General features: G+C 36.6%; 2 long non-coding RNA genes across 2 annotated transcripts; one reads left to right on the top strand and one right to left on the bottom strand.

Annotated features, from left to right (window-relative positions):
* Positions 1 to 6,056: 6,056 nt before the first annotated feature.
* LOC103791842 (uncharacterized) lies at positions 6,057 to 8,560 on the bottom strand. The gene is made up of 3 exons (XR_013533382.1): positions 7,662 to 8,560; positions 7,495 to 7,581; positions 6,057 to 7,313 (listed from the first exon to the last, which is right to left on the bottom strand). It is a non-coding gene; the product is annotated as an uncharacterized LOC103791842 (long non-coding RNA).
* A 2,509-nt stretch (positions 8,561 to 11,069) lies between these two features.
* LOC144581932 (uncharacterized) lies at positions 11,070 to 16,256 on the top strand. The gene is made up of 2 exons (XR_013533383.1): positions 11,070 to 11,564; positions 15,512 to 16,256. It is a non-coding gene; the product is annotated as an uncharacterized LOC144581932 (long non-coding RNA).
* Positions 16,257 to 16,699: the final 443 nt, after the last annotated feature.

Raw genomic sequence — 16,699 nt, 5'->3', positions numbered from 1 at the left:
AATTTACTGATAAAGTGATGATCAAAATATTACCTCAGTAGTAAGAAGTTTACACCAAAGAGTTAATTTACATATAAAAACATATTGATTACTGTAAGTTTACTTGTAAACAGTTCTTTATTCCATGTTTTGATATAAGTGTGATGCCTGATATATTGGGCACTTGACATTCACTGAATGAATGCATATTGTTGGTAATATGAAGACAAGTACACTATAGATCATGTGTTGGTTTAAGAATCTGAGATTAAAGAATACACTTATATAATTATAGTAAAAAATAAAGCTAATTTCTACTCATTAAGGTGTGATTTTAATCGTTTCCCATTTTGAAGAATTGAAGCAGATTTCATAAAATCTTTATTTTTTCTGATAGATTAATCTCCTGTAAAACTATCGAATATGGGGGCACAAATAGTACTATAGTTCCAAGACATTTGGAAATAAGTTAGGCCTCTGTATTCAAATAGCAAAGAAAAATTATTTACTAAACTCTTTCAAAACATATACTAATGCTATGGCTGGGAAAAGTCTACTGACTATATCCCTTTTAGTGTTTTCCAAACAAACTTACAAATAGGGTAAAATCAATTAAAGTTAATGCAAATCTGAGGTGAGAGAAATAAGGTAGAAAGCAAAAGAAATCTTACAACAAAATATTGGTTAAAATAGCAGCAGGTTTGTCTTCTGTAAGGGATGCAAATGACACCAATTTGTTCCTTAAATTACTTAAGAGGGAAAATGTTCATGTGCGTAGTGTTGACAAATCTCCCATTTTCTAAGTAAAATTTGCACTTTTATGCAGCCACCTAAACAAGGAAAGTCAACAGACCTGTAGCAGAGCTTTTTTTAAAAAAAGTTTTAATTCATTGTTTTGTTATCATGCTCTTTTGACTTTGTATTACTAAGGCTTCCTTAGCCTCACTTAAGAGTGTCTTATGAGTTTTAGATGGTCACACTCAGCATGTATAGTTGAGCCTGTGGCTATGGACAACAAAATTAAGGTAGCTGATGCATTCCTAGATAAAGTGGGTGAGCATAAAGACTTGGATATAGTTATAATTATAGCATCATGTAATTAGAAAATTTATTTTGTATTCTCTTTTATGGATTTTGAATCATTATGATATACAGTGATCAGAAAATGTATTTCTTGGGGGGGAATGGTATATCTACAACATTGGAAGTAGGGATCTTAAAATTCTCAGGTTATATAAACAATTAAGTTGATGGAGCTCTTTCCTGGCTAACAGTTACCCCTTATGATTTCTGTGAGAAGGAATCAGAATGATAACATAATTTTATGAGTGAATCCTTAAGCAAATTAATAAGCCAGAATTAAATTTTGGGAATCAAGTAAGAGCCAATTAACATATATACAGTAAAATAAGAATATGTAATTAGGCATATGAATGAATGTATGTGATCCCCAAAGTTTGAATTTATTATGAATTTCCCCAAAGGTGTTTATTATTTTGGAAAAAAAAAAAAAACGTGGAAAGAGTAGAGAGGCAGAGCAGAAGAATGAAAGAGAAAATGTAATCATTGGAGTATTAATTTTAGAAACAACTTTTTCCTTTTAGGCTCTATAATGATTCAATTTATGTTATTAGGTACCTTTATTAGCAAATTCAATTCCTTCCTGAGTATTCTTCAGAATGCATTGTCTCTATACCTCCCATAATGAGAAATTTTAACTTTATTTATCAAGTATGTACATATATACATATACATAACATTACTTTCATGAATTATAACATAAAACTACTTCTGGGCTGGACACAGTGGCTTAAGCCTGTAATCATAGCAATTTGGGAGGCCTAGGTGGGTGGATCATCTGAGGTCAGGAGTTTGAGACCGGCCCTGCCCACTTGGTGAAACCCCATCTATAATACGAATACAAAAAAAAATATCTGGGCGTAGTGGTGGGTGCCTATAATCACAGATAGTGCAGAGACTGAGGCAGGAGAATCGCTGGAACCTGGGAGGTGGAGGTTACAGTGAGCAGAAGTCATGCCACTGCACTCCAGCCTAGGCAACAAGAGTGAGACTCTGTCTAATAAAAAAAAAAAAAAAAGAAAGAAAAGAAATCTACTCTCACTATTTTATAATCTCACCTTCTATATTAGAAAATAAATGAGATAACATAAATACTGTTAGAAGGAAAGATGCATTTCTGTTAACTTTCTGAATGTAATCAGACAACTCACACCTTACCTTGAAAACTCAGAACCACTAGTGATCATGAGCAAGACTTTTCCCAGTCAGATAAAATAAAAACCCAAATGCATGCCCCAATTTGCTGCATGTTCCTCAATGCTGCCTTCTCAAAATACTTCTTCACCAATTATTTTTTCCCTTTTAAGCAGTTCCTGAATTGATTGTGTTGTTCATTATTTCCTATGTCTTTATTTTTTGCTTAATTTCTATAATGGGTTTATTCTCCTTGGTTTCCTGAAAGAGATTCTGTTCTGTTTTATTAACCCCATCTATTATTTCTCATTTCCTAAGAGAATACGTCAGGAACCAGTGGGTACCAAAAATATGGCTTTTTATTTCAAAAAAAAAAAAGTAAGCCCTCAGATTTGCACATTGTTTATCTTAGCTTGCATTTTTTAAAACATTAAATCCTGAGTCAATGGTTGGTTCTTAATGACAAAATACTTCTCATTTCTCATTTGTGATTAACTTGTGACTTCAGTTTCAGTAGTTATAGTTTTCTCTGTGTGAAAAATGTCAATCAAATTAGTAAATATCTTAGTCACTGTTTAATCCATTCATCGTTTTTTGATTAGTTGCCCTACATTATTTTTCTATACTCAGGAGCTTTCAGATTCATTTATTTATTCATTTATTTGTTTATTTATATAAAAGGCCTTTAGCATTGTTCTCAACCCTGTTATGTAGTATTATTTACCATGTTGTTATATTTTCCTTACATTAATTTATATATTGCATAGTAAAATTTTGAACTACAAATATTAGTTTAAATTTTATTAAACTGAATCATACCATCTGGCTTATCAGTATTAGAATGTATTTGTTAGTATACTGTTTTCCATTCTCAACATTCAAAAACAGTGTTGTTTTTTGTGAGCATCTAGACTGCCATAGCCTAATTCTAATTCAATTCATTAAATGGTTGCTTTAAAGGTTACTTCTTTTTAGCTGCTACTGCACAGGAATACATAATTTTTTTCTTAAACTCTCATAGCATATAGCACACAGCACTGGCTCAGATCTAAAAACTGAAGATTGTTGCATTTTTAAGGGTTAAATTATATCTTATTTCAAATAATTAGACTATTGGCTTTTGATTGTTCGTTTTTTTGTAATTTTATCCCGAATGCATACACATTGTGTCTGAGACAGAGACAGATTTGTTCTTTATTACTCACAGTAAATGATGAGTGCATTGTCACTCCTTTGTTTTCATGCTTACTGCTGGAATGGTGCAATGATAATTCATGTAATTCTTTCTACGAAAGTAGCCAAGTACTCTATAGGCAAGGCAGGTAACCTACAGGAAACAGAGCGCTCTTCTTACAAGGGGAAAGAGACAACTTTCCCATACTCCTAAAAAGATCTTGGAAAAGTAAGGGACCTGAGGCTTTATTTCAAACCTATATTATGTAAAGATATTTTCTGTAGTAGCCAGAAAGCTAAATGTGTCTGAGTTTTTAGGGCATAAAGACATCTTCACAATCTGTGGCTTTAGTCCTTTTGATATATAAATACACAGGGAAATAACTCTCTACGCTCTTTCCTTCAGGGGCTTAACCTGGGGACCTAGTGCAGACTGTAACCATTTGGCTCTATCTGGAAAGTAGGAGAAAATAATGTCTATTGCTTCAAATCAATGGAATCTATTAGACACATGTCTCAAGATTTAATGATCAAGGTATATGAAGTCTCAGGAGACTAAAATCTTTTGCAGTAGCATGAAAGAATCCAGGGAGATTTATTTGTCTATATAGACAGAAACTCATATAGTTTCAGTGCAATTTTCAATCTGTACATCAGTCTTTGCTTTGTAAGAATACACCCAAAACATAGCCTACAACATCTCCGTGCAGGCTATATCCTGGATTGACTAATCTAGGTTGATTTGGCTAATATTTGCTGAACTTAGTTATGTATCTGCATTTTGCCTGGTTTTTCATGTGTCCTCTAACTCCTGCTGAAGTTTAGTATAGGTAAGTCCTTCTCATGGCAGTGGTAGAATCACTGGGTAACAAGCAAAAATTTCTCAAATCGTTTGTATTTTGAGTCTCTGCTAGGAATGGGCACATCATCACTTTCACCATTTCTTCATGGCCAAAGTAATTTAAATGGTTGATCCTTGCATACAAGGGATAACACAGAAAACTTATATGGCATTTTCCCTGGAAGTGAGCAGAATAGGATATGGATTGATATAGAATATAGTAATATAGTTAAGGGATGGTGGCAGACAGAGAAATTAGAGGCTTTGCTCACAAAGAACTAATGTGTGATGTATAAATTGGGTTGCAGAGAAATAATACTCATATATAAAAATAAAGAGATGGCTATGGTGATATTGAGTGACGGTACAGCAAGGATATTTGTTCTTCTGTGATCTGTGTTATATGCACATACCTGTGGTTGTATTATTTTTTCAGATACATTTGTCATAGATCTAAAATGAGGTTTTTAAAGTGCTATGAATATATACACCTATTACGTACCCATACAATAAAAACTGCACATATGTTTTAAAGTGTACAGAATTAAAGTAACAGCATTATAATTAGAGAATGAATATGTAAATGTGCAATGTTGAGACTATATATAAAAGGGAACTCTGACTGCCAACCTCAACAATCAGCCCAGAAATCCAATCCACAACCTATGCAGCAATCAACTCCAGAGGGTCTACTCTTGCTCTAACGAACTTGAGTTGATTTTTGCTCCTTGCCTGCAGCTTTCATTTTAGGACCATCAAGAGAAAGCCAACTATACTCCACCAACTGATCACATCAGTGATCTTTTAGTCTTGGCTTCTAGACCTAGGTCATCGCCACCTTGCCCAAGGCAGCAACCTCCATTCAGAGTATACCTGATGGCTCCCCCTTTTTGGACTTAAAAACTTTCCCAGTCCTCCATCTATATTTCAGTTTTTGCTAAATCCAAATGATGATGCTGACTCCCTTGCAAACGGAATGAATAAACAGCCTTTGCTTCTTCACCATGTGGATGGTCTTCATTTATTTCCACAGTATATTATCAAAACATATTTTAAAGAAACAGTAAAATTTTTCTTGCTTCAGGAAATCGAATTCTAAATATAGTTTTGCATCTTTAAAGAACAACAGGTGAAAGTTATGACAATAGGAGATGAGATGGGCATTTTAATAGCATGTTGCCTTCTTATATATTCAGAATAAGTCTTTCGTCTGCAATCAGACCTCACTGCAATTATGCATTCTTGTAATTAAGTGACTCTCTTAAATTGTTGCAATAGTATCATGACTTGGAAACCTTTCTTTTACTCTTGTGTTAAATTATTTCTTGTAGATATCTACATAAAATAGTACAGTTTATGGAATCTTTTCCCAGCATATCTTAATTGTAGACTACATGAAATAACTTACTCCAAAATTTTCATTGTTTCACAACTAGTCAAACTAGGACATCACTCACCATAGCACTAAATAACTAAATTTGACTGAAAATGATCCAAGAAAAGTCATCTAGCCTATACTGAGGATATAAATCATAAGCACAAAAAAGAGGTGTGAACTTCTTGCATTTTAAGGACTTCTGAAGAGGTTTCACAGCTGTGAGTCAGTCTAATATGTAATAGCTCTCCCTAACAGGGAAAAATTCTTTGTGAAACTCTTCATGTTGTCTGTGAGGATGTTGACTTTGAGTCTAATACAGATATAGAGACAGGTTGGATATCTTTCTTTATGCCATTGTTACTTGCTAACATTTGTGAAGTAGGGGGTCAACTATTCTTGTTTTTCGTTTCTATAACTAGGGATTTTACTTGTGAAATATTTTACTTAAGTTATTCTTTCTTTTCTGAAATCTTTTTCGTGTGTTTCTTGAATTTATAAGCCCTGAAGAGAAACAATGATTTATTAATAAACTGTTAGAGGCTTAATAGAAATTATCTGATACTTTGCTTTTCAATAGCATATTTTATAGACTACTGCTGCATAATGTTTTTAAACTATGTGACTTGATTAAAATATTTTATGTGCAAGGTATATGTGTATAGAAATATATATGTAATGTATATACATTATATGTGTGTGTGTATGTGTGTGTATATATATATGTTTTAATAGTGTCTTTGTCCCTTTTGGAATCAGATATAATACAAAAAAAATTTGTTTTCTATTAATTACTGTCTATGTGCCAACACATTTGTTACAGCTATGGTTTATGGAATAATATACATTGAAGATAAAACAAAAATTCTTTCAGAATTTTTTTACATGTTCTGCCTAAACTTTAAAAATTGTCCTCTTAATTTTTACTGTTTAAAATATTTATGTTTTGTACTATGTACAAAGCCAGTGCGGCTTTTGAAAAAATAATGTGTTTTTAAAATTAAGAAATGATTTTAAATGACTTTACAATGTTTAACATATGTAAAGCCCTTTCAATAGTACTGAGGGGCGTGCTAGTGCTAGGTAAGTGCTTGCTTCTCATTGCTATTACACATGGACGCTGAAGAGCTGGTGAGACTTGAAACTGCATCCAATGGGTATGAAAAGCAGATGATCATTCCAGAGGAAGGCACAGAACTTTTATTCAGGATCAAAAGAAATTTGTTTAAAATTACAGATATAGTTCTGTAGAAGTATTATATATGAAAATGCAATTTTTCTTAAAAGATCATGAGAGAAATTTGCTATCCCTTATAAATGCCTCACCATGGTTCTGAGGTTAATGCACATTGGCTGTAGGTAACTGAAGTTGAAACAAATGTCAGAGTTCATTGTGGCCTGATTCCTCTCATCCAAAGTAGAAAATAAGAAGCTTGTGTCTAATTAACTCAGCAGAAAATATTCTTACATTAACATAGTTTTTCTAAAGAACATTCAGACCATTACATACAATGTGTACACTGCATATTTTTCCTCTTTCCACACAAAAGCCAAAAGTTGGACAAAACATTCATTTTATCAAACCATTTTAGGAACATATTGTACTTTTTGTCACTTTAGATCCAAATTTTTTCTTATTTTAAATACTGAAATTGTTCTTGTCTTCTTTTATCCTTGTCTTCCCATGTTGTAGAAAACAATTTAATTTGTTAAGGTTATCTTGATAGATTTCTGTAGATTAAGGAAAATGATTTCAACTTGGTTGTTACAGAAAATATTTTGTCATAATCTGAGTTTGAATAGAAATTTATTAAACATGTTCACTTGTATATGCCCAGGGAAGATAAAAGAAAATTAAATAAATATGTGGGTTTCTGAGTATGTGTATATATCACCATTAGGTGATACCTACCAGTAACTTTATTACACACTTGGGGGAAGGCAGGTATGGCATGTCCCTGGGAAGTTCCTGTCTGAGAAACTACGCCCCCTTGTGGACCTGGGAAGAGAATACATTTCCTCAGTCCCCACCCCACCCCCACCCCCCCACAACCCCACCCCCAAACAGGAAAGCCTAACTTCTGTTGGAACACAGGCATTGATCGTTCTGTAGCTACTTCCTGCTGAAATGCGCATAGAGTGGCAGATGAGGCTTCCTGCAGATGGAGCCTTTTAGGAGCGCAGGTTGATCCTGAGGTCCATGATAGAGCTCATGAGCCAAGGACATTCAGGGTTCCAGTGACAGGATTATTTGTGACCTTATGGTTCTAGAAGAAACAAATGTGATAAGGTGGTTAAAGACGAGAGGCCCAGAGGCCACCAAATATAGGATGGTTATAAACGAGCCTAGGAGAGAACAGAGTCAGAACAGCCAGTTGTTAAACAAGCTTCACGATACTGTTTCTGGAAGGTTTTTAGCCCTGTGTTTGGTTCCTGAGTTATTCAACTATGTTTAAAACAACACTTACGTGGTTTACCAAATAGCAGCATTTTTCCTAGAAAGAGACATGTTCCCTCCCTCTCTGTTGTTAGCAGATTTTAGGGCTCTTTTACTTTGAAGAACTATGGCAGCTAAAGAGTTAAGCTGTTTTGCAGAAAGAATTAGCAACATTTTTATGTTATTAAATAACTCCTGAGGTAGCTTATAGAAACTGAATAGAGGTAGTAACTTCCCTAACATCAGCACCCAGTTTTCCAAATTTTCAACCATCCCCCTTTCATTAAAGGAATAATTGGAGTTTGAGACATAGCGTTATAGCCCTGTTAACACCAGGATCTAAATCAGGCTCTTGTGTGGTTACTTTCCTGGGGATATTGTCGGAAGAGCAGATGCAGATCCTCTGATGCCTCGCAGGTGTATGAAGGGTCATCTCCTGGAACCTCAAGCTGTGGAGTGGAGGGTCTGTGACTTTCTTCAGGAGGCGTCCAAGGCTTCAGCCGAGTGTGATGAATCCATGAGTCAATTCCCAGCACCGTAACTGTCGTTGGAGTAGACAGAGTGACTGAAAATGATCCTTCCCAAGATGGGCCTAGAGAGGGAGAGTCTGGGGGAGATTTAATAAGCACCGAATCTCCATGGCAGAACAGAAATATGAGAAGGACATGTCAGTGTCTAGGAGAAGATTAACTTCCTGGACCTCTATGGTTGGCTTTACCTGGGGCCCTGTAAGGGTGATGGCTCATGCTGGCACTTGCTCCAGGCACCCTCAGTCCTGCCATTGGGTCATCTGGTTAGACAGCTTAGGCCCTGGGGACCTTTGTTCCCAGGGACATTGTGCTTTCCAGTGATTGCCTTGGCAAAGTGGGTATGGACAAGGTGGGGGTCCATTCCTCTGGGGACAATTTCTTGTAAAATGTCCCTTCAGACCACACTGGTAACAAGCTCTGCCAGACTGGTGGCTAACCCAAGCCTTTCCCTCATTTGAGCCCTGGGGTCCACTTGCCTGAAAGCCATGACTGAAGCAGCAGCTTTTCTCTCATCTCTCCTGTTCCTTTCAGCCTGTTCCTCCTGGTCTCTATTATAAAACACCAAGGTTGTCTGGTTCAGCAATGATTCTAGACTCTGTTCTGGCCTCAAGACCAGCCTTTGGAGGTTCCTCCAAATATCTCCTGCTGACTGCCTAACAAACTTGTCCTTTAGTATTAACTGACCCTCAATGGAGTTTGGTGGTGACAGAGGAGTGTACTTTCTTAAGGCCTCCTGCAAATCGCTCAAGGAAAGCAGATGGGTTTTCTTCCATTTCCTGAGTCATGGTGGATAACATTGCATAGTTCATGGGACTCTTCCTAGTTTGCCTTAATCTCTCAAGTATTCAGGTCAAGAAATGCCTATGGCTCCAGTCTCCTCTTCTGAATCCAGATCCCAGCAAAGGTCTGTGCCAGAGACTGCTAGTTTACCTGTAGGATATCTATAGTTTTCCTCTGGCTTCATTAGGTTATGTACCTGACGAAGGTACCAAGTATCCCCAAACTCTTAGCTGCTGCTAGTAGAGCAGACTCTCTCCCACTGATAGGGTTCGATTATGCAATAACATGATATCTTTCCAGTCTAATTCGAAGGACTGACCCAGACCCTGCAGAACATCTGTGTACTTGTGTGGATCATCTGAAAATTTTCCTAAGTCCACCTTAATTTGCTTTAAGACAGAAAGTGAGAAGGGTGTATGCACCTTATTCGGGCCAAATTCTCCCCTACTGCCTGTAGGGGGCAGAGTGGGGGCATCCTGGTAGCCTGAGATGCCCTGGCCATCTCAGCCCTTCCTGGCTCCGGTTGGCAGGAGCTCTGGTTGGCCTTGGTGGAGGTTGTTGCCACAGGAAGTCCCACATATGGAGGTAGTCCTGAGGAGGGCTGAGTAGGGTATGGGACACAGGCCTGACAGAACTGAGGCTTATTCCTTAGGGAAAAGAAATACTGCACATAGGGCACCTCAAACCATTTACCCTCACTTTTACAAAACAGGTCTAATTGTAGAATAGTGTCATAATCTATATTTCCCTTAGGAAGCCTGATTTTTCCACTTGACAGGGGGTATTTCAGCCACTCTGTTTGGCAGAAAAAAAATGAGCCACTTCTTCAAAGATCGAGTGTCAAATTGGTCCCAATTTTCCAGTATACATTTTAATAAGGACTTGAGTTTGGGAAGATTAGCACCCATCTGATATCGAATGCAAGGGATGCCAGCATCCCCAGTTATTAATTATAACTGCTCCATCTGCGGCATCCCACAGATAAGGTACCGGGTCTGAGGCATCACAGTCAGTACCTCGACCGTGTGCCCAAGATGTGTGATCATCTTTTCGGGGGGGCCTCCCATGTAACAGATTTAAATCATGCTACCAGCATCATGGGACTCACTCACTGTCTGCATGACCTCCAGTGACTACCACAGAGGCATGAAGGGCTGTTGAGTTGGGTATCCTCACACCAATGAGTCCTTGATGAGGTCAGTGAGGCTAGGGAGATGAGTACAAATATTCCCTAGCAAAAGTACAATTTACACAGGCCAGATTACAAAATTGCCCTAGAAGGGTAAACTTCTAGGGAGGGGCCTTCATGCACATTAATCCGAAGAAGGCGGGCCACGTGGCTGAAGCTGGAACAATACCCACAAGACCCGGGCCTCCTCCTCCAACCCCATTTTCCATTATAGGAAAATGCCCATACGGTCGTGGGGCCTGCAATTAGCTATTTTGGGCCCTAGAACCGGTTTAATTATGATCTTCTAGATGGAAAAGTTCTTCCTTAGAGAGAGAGCCAATCCCAAGCAAGAAAAATTATACACAAAACACAAAGTCCCATAGCCTTCAGTTCTGAATTTCCCAAAAGGCTTCCCAAATTCAAGACTGACTCCACTGGGGATTTGGCCCAGTGACTTTGCAGCTACAAGCCCTACACCTGAAGCCCTTTACCATTTGGCCACTTCCTTTACAATCAAGGGAGAGAGCTTCCTTAAGCCTAATCTGAATGAGAATGCTGCGCACACTGCCGCCAGAGCCTGGAATCTGAACCCAGGAGTCAGCCAGAAAGCCAGGCAGGTCTTGTTGCCAGCAGCAGTTTTTATTTCTCTTTCAGCCGCTGTCCCCTTACATGCTCCACGAGAAAAATACTGCTTGCCATTGTGATTTTAAAAGCCAGGCCACTGCGCTCCTCTTCGCCATGACACCGGGACCATGTGCGCACCTTGGGCCCGCTTTGTTCACTGCTGCGTCCCAATGGGGAGGCTGGAGAGGCCTGCCGGGCTATGGCCCCAGGCCGCTGCACTCTTCGGTCTCATGCAGGCTCGGACTGTACATCGCCCCCTCCCTGATGCTTTTCTCTGGCATGACTGCAGCTTTTAACCACCCAGGCCCACCCCCAGGACTGAGCTGCTGTTTCCGTGGTCCCAGGTCCTGGCTGGCTTGGAGCGAAAGACCGAGGGAAAGTGCTCGTCTGCTCCGCCCCCTGCGTGAGCTGAACGGCTGCCTCCGCGCCTGGATCCTCCGGTAACTGCAGATAGCCTCTGCCTACTCCCCGCAGGATTTTGGCCTAGAGATGCAGCCGGGGGAGGGGCGGGGAGGGGCGGGGGTGAGGGGGGCGAAGGGAAGGGAATGACAAAGAAAGCAAAGAGAGTTTGGAGGAAGAAAACTGCACATTTTGTCTGGCTGGCCCGTGCTGCTTAAACACAGGTTGAGCCCTGCCACTGCTCTGGTCTCCTTAAAGTGACAGAACAGATTTCAAGTGAGAGGGATGTCCAATATAACTCACCTCTGACTGCTTTCTTGGCTTCTGACTGCCTCCTCTTGGCTGACTGGCTAATATTGTTGGTCAGGTTTTGGGGTGCAGGGGAGAACTCAGCTCCCCTGTGAGAATATTTTTCCAGGCTCTTGGTCTCTTACTCACCCAAGAATGGGAGAGCGGACCACAGTGTCGTGCACTCACAAGAAAATATCAGACCCCAAAGAGTTTTTGCAGAGTGATTTATTTAGCCAGAGAGAAAGAGAGAGAAATAAAAGGAGAAAGAATGAGAGATAAGCTTCCACGAGGATTATGGAAAGGGACCCGAATACAGAATCTGAAGGGTTGTGGAAGAAGAGACTTTTAACCTGGGAGGAATTCCGTCTCCTTCCAAGCCCTGTGACCTATGAAGGGAGTTCCTTTAAACTTCCACTGCAGTGATTGACTTTTGATTTTTTTCCCGCGTGTGCCAAAGTTAAATTGTTAAGTCTCCCAGTCGGAGACGTGGGGGAAAGCAGGTAGGGGATGTTGCTGGCAAGTTCCTGCACTAAAAACTATTCCCCCTTGTGAACCCAGGAAGAGAATACATTTCCTCACTAGTACAGCAAATAAATAAATAAATGTAAATTGAACTAGTACTTAACAAAGAAATAATAAAAGCTGGGAGGATAACAGATATATAATTCTGAGGATGACCTAACTTGCCACGTGTGGTTCAAATCCTAAAATCCTGCACTCATACCCGGATTACCTAGAGCAGGGCGCCATCAGTGGTTGAAAAACAAAATAGCGCGCTCTCTGGGACCACCCTCATATCTCTTCAAATGGAACTTTTGTCCTCCACCTTTTCCTACTTCTGAAAAAAGAACACAAAATGTTTTCACATTACTTTGTTAAGGATAGTTCTATGCTTCCTGAAAGCAAAGTATTCTAGGACTACATGATGTGCATAGCCTTCAATAATTGATAAAATGGAACAGAATAATTTTTTAAGACAGGGTGTCCAATCTTATGGCTTCCCTGGGCCACATTGGAAGAAGAAAAATTATCTTGGGCCACAAATAAAATACACTAACACTAACAATAGCTGATAAGCTAAAAAAAAAAAAACGGGGAAAAAAAAGAAAAAAAGAGAAAGAACATCTCAAAAACAATCACTTAATGTTTTAAGAAATTAGAATGTTTACCAATTTTGTCGGGCTGCATTCAAAGTCACCCTGGGCCACATGTGGCCCACTGGTTGGACAAACTTCCTTAAGAAAAAAACTAAACCCTGCCAATCATCTGTAAGTCATAGATCTATTAATAAATGTATTATTAAAATATACTATGACACCTCCTAGACAATGTCTTTAGTGTTAGATTTCTAACGCATTTAAAAAATGTTCTTATTTTGGTTATTTTTACATTTACTGATGATAAAATAAAAATGACACACCTGGAAGCGAAAATTTAATGGAAGAATTTCAAAGTCTAATAGAAGTAGCAATGTGATGAAATACTCTACGTTAAATAAAATATTATATCCTCTTTTATATTTGCAAATATATTTTGTTACCTATAAGTTAAACTATTTTAAATTCAATAATATTCTTATATATTTGGAAACATCCTATATATTTAATCTGAAGTGAAGCTTATAAAGAAAATCATAATAAATTTTCATAAAAATAAAATAACAAAATTTTGAAATTTAAAATATGTTCAACATAATTAGTAGAATATAGACTTGAATAGCAAGATTATTTTTATGCTCAGAAACAATCTTATACTATATAAATGGTTATAAGATTTATGAAACAAAGTATCAGCTTATTCAGTGTATCAATATAAGATTCAAAATTATGAAATAGTTCTCAAACATCAAGCTTAAAAATGAAAGATATTTCAGTTGCATATTATGATGTACTTTTAAAATTCTAAGAGAATACTGACTGATAAAGATACCTGAGTAAAATTCTATTACATGTCATTTTTATAGTAATGGATTGTGCGTGAGTAGTTCACCTGACAACAGCCCCAGTCATCAATATTCTGAATATGACGTGGCAAACAAAATCGAAATGCAAGAGCAAACAATCCAATAATGTATTATTCTTTTATTTTTATTTATAATTTAGCTTCATCAAGAAAATAAAAATCTACCTATTATTTTCTGATAATTTGTAACAATATTACAAATATTTATTTTCACAAAAGTTACACACTGTTATACTTAGTGATTTAGTCATTAGGTTCTATTAGTTGGATTATATCCCAAGTGTTAATTCTTTCCTTGAGTATTTTATTATTAAATAATTTTAATAGGGCTTAAAATTATTTGCTACTCAAACACCTGGCTTTATATTGTGTTCTTGCCATGACCTTATTTAATTTATCAGATGAATTTTTCTATCTGATGCCTGAACCCTGAGAAGTGAGTATAATATTAATTAGCTGTTTATCTAACTTATTATTTTATATCCTCTACTTAAATCACCATTTAAGAAATATAATTTAGGCTGCTCCACCTATGGAGTAGTAATTCTTTATTCCTTACTTTGCTAATGAACTTGCTTTCACTTTAAAAAGAAAGAAATATAATTTAGAACTTAAAGTGTTTAATTTCCCCTAAGTACTAATATATCTTATTTTCCAGTATGCTACATAACATTTTAAGTATAGTATTTAATAGTGAGTTAAAATTCTCATTTTTTATTTCTAATTTATAACTACATAATTTTGTGATATTTAATCAAATTATACAACCCGATCAAGACACAATGTCTTTATCTAGAATTAATACTAGTATATATCTGCTGGAGATTTGGTAAGTTTTTAATTTGAAATGGTGTGTGTTAGAACTCTCTAAATTTCAAAGATCAATTCAAATATTAGTAATTATCATATTTGTAAAAATTAAGTGATTATTTTTTGCATCAGACATCAGTGAATTGAAGTCCAGTCAGTCTGCTTGTTTCTCTCAATAAAATCTAATTGGAACATTGTCATGTCAAAGTGTTTACATATTGTCTATGATTGCTTTCTTGCTGAAAAGGCAGAACTGAGTAGTTACGGCAGATACCATGCAGCTGGAGAAACTGAAAATATTTACTCTCTGGCTAATTATGAAAAAGTTTGTTAACCTCTGATTTATGTTATTAATTATGTAAATGTTTTTAGTTTTTGACATCAAGACTGCTGGACTTATAAATGCCATTTAAGCAATAGTGTCTTAAGAACTATTAAAACTTCATAAATTCTTATATCCTATTTTTAAAACCTTGAATTATTACATTGGTCTATATGTAAACTTGCTTTTATTACTTACAACATGTGGCTCAAATATTACTGTCAATTAGCATGAATTTTATCACAAGTTCATAGATCTTCTTTAATGTTTGCTTTGTGTGTGTATGTGTGTGATTAATATAAAAGGATCATTGGTGCTTCTATCTAGTCTTACAAGCATGGGTAATTGCAACCAAGTTAACAGCACATACATATATAAATATATAGCTTATATATTTATACCCATATATCATGTGTCACATATCACATAACACATAGATGATAGGTAGGTAGGTAGATAGACAGATAGATAAAAAGATAGATAGATAGATAGATAGATTTGAATTTTTCCATGCTTCTGTGAATTTTTAATTTTAATGTTTTTAATTTCTGAATTTATTTTATGTCTTTATTTACTCACTTACTTTCTTACTTTAATTTCCAGGGCTGAGAATAGTAGTCCCATTGTCACCCATTTTCTCTGCTTGTCTTCAGTGATATGACTGTCTTCAGGCACTCACACTGCTTCCTGTGGATTAAGGCGGATGCAGATATCCTGCAAGGGAACTGAACATGATGAGGAAGTTGGTTGTTCACTTCCATCTAACTTTTTACATTGTAGAAACAGTGAGTTGGTGGGAAATCTTCTGCACTCTTGGTGCTGGGCAGAATGAGGGCACAAACATCATAGATGTGGAAGTCCAATTCTCTTACCATCTGCTCAGAGATTTTCCACTGCTCTGTGACCCCAGAAACTATTCTTTCTTCATATTTGAATTCTGGGCTATTTCTGGTGATAAATTCAATGCTGTATATTTGGTTTTGGTTTTCTTTGTAGGAGAGAAGACAGTTTTCTTCTATGCTGCCATTTTGGAACACTGAACTTATTAATATTCTTCCATTTGAGTTCAGTAGTTAAAATGTCTGGAATCTCTTGCTATTTTATATGCAAAGTACATTTATGTACTTTGCTATAGTCAGTTTTTCTATAGTCAGTCAATTTTGCTGTAGCACAAAATACGTGTTCTTATGCAAAACGGCACTGAAAATACTAAAGGGCTTATGGAAAAATGTTAAAAACTTAGTAACACACATTTTTTAAAATTCAGAATCCTAATTAAGAGTCTTCCGTTTTACATATGACCGTTTTAAAATAAATGCATAATACATAGAAAAAGATCTGAAGTTTACTTGCGGAATGATTGCAACTTGTGAGTTATTCTGAAGTGATGAACGGATGATTATCTGAAATGTGATGGGATGTTGGACTATAAGATCATGTGACACAATGGTAGTGATAGATACTTGAGAGGTATGGTGTGTGTATTTGTGTCTATGTGTGTCTGTGAATTGATTTAGTTATGAGAAGTTTTCCACATTCAGTTTCCCACACATAAAATAATGCAAAAGCAAATGTAAAATTTGCATTAATCTAAAATTATTTGTTAATATAGCAATTGCCTTGGAATCAATTTGTATTTATAAGCAAGTGTTACAGCAGAGCTTAATATACATAAACACCATTTCTCAATCTTTTCATCTTTGTTTATGCTGGTAAACTATGATAAATCATACAGATGTGAACATCTTTCTTCTTTACTTAAGCCTATAGTCTGGAACAAATTCCAGGGCA

Source organism: Callithrix jacchus, chromosome 3 (genome assembly GCF_049354715.1).
Source record: "Callithrix jacchus isolate 240 chromosome 3, calJac240_pri, whole genome shotgun sequence".
Classification (NCBI taxonomy): Eukaryota; Metazoa; Chordata; class Mammalia; order Primates; family Cebidae; genus Callithrix; species Callithrix jacchus.
The sequence above is the reverse complement of the archived record's forward strand: the minus strand, read 5'-3'. Positions and strand labels throughout refer to the sequence as shown.